Here is a 538-nt window from a genome sequence, read left to right as displayed (position 1 = left end):
GGTTTTTCGCCAACGTTTTCCTAATTAACTCTCGGTCGAATATTATTTACTTGTATTCTGAGTCTTTGAGTATGAAAATCCAACAAAAGCAGTCAAAGTCTTTCAAAGGGAGAAGCTTAAGTAAACGAAAAATATAATCAGTGCATGAATATGAGCAAAAATAGCAGCAAATTTATGTATTATGCATTTTATTTGAAAGTACGGTGCAAAAGAACACATCTACATAAGCCGACCCAGATGGGACTCGAACCCACAATCCCCAGCTCCGGAGGCTGATGCCTTATCCATTAGGCCACTGGGTCAACACAGCTCACGCAGTGAAAACTTGGGTAATTATTAAAAAAAAAAGTAAGTATTGTTCGGAAAGTAGATTTATTTAAAATATGATGTTTTGTAGTACAGACGGCGTAAATTACGTCGTTTTCACAGCACAACCGCCGTTAATATTGGCGTTTATTGATGCAATCCAAAACGCCGTTAATTTCGCCGGTTGGCCATCCATAATTCGCCGTAATTCACGGCACTCCGTTTGACAAAG

At 38.8% G+C, this 538-nt stretch overlaps 1 non-coding gene across 1 annotated transcript; it reads right to left on the bottom strand.

The window, feature by feature from the left end:
* Positions 1-229: 229 nt before the first annotated feature.
* trnar-ccg (transfer RNA arginine (anticodon CCG)) lies at positions 230-302 on the bottom strand. The gene has a single exon. It is a non-coding gene; the product is annotated as a tRNA-Arg (tRNA).
* Between the last annotated feature and the right edge of the window lie 236 nt (positions 303-538).

The sequence above is a fragment of the Sinocyclocheilus anshuiensis genome, unplaced genomic scaffold (genome assembly GCF_001515605.1).
Source record: "Sinocyclocheilus anshuiensis isolate Anshui unplaced genomic scaffold, SAMN03320099.WGS_v1.1 scaffold2006, whole genome shotgun sequence".
Taxonomy (NCBI): Eukaryota; Metazoa; Chordata; class Actinopteri; order Cypriniformes; family Cyprinidae; genus Sinocyclocheilus; species Sinocyclocheilus anshuiensis.
The sequence above is the reverse complement of the archived record's forward strand: the minus strand, read 5'-3'. Positions and strand labels throughout refer to the sequence as shown.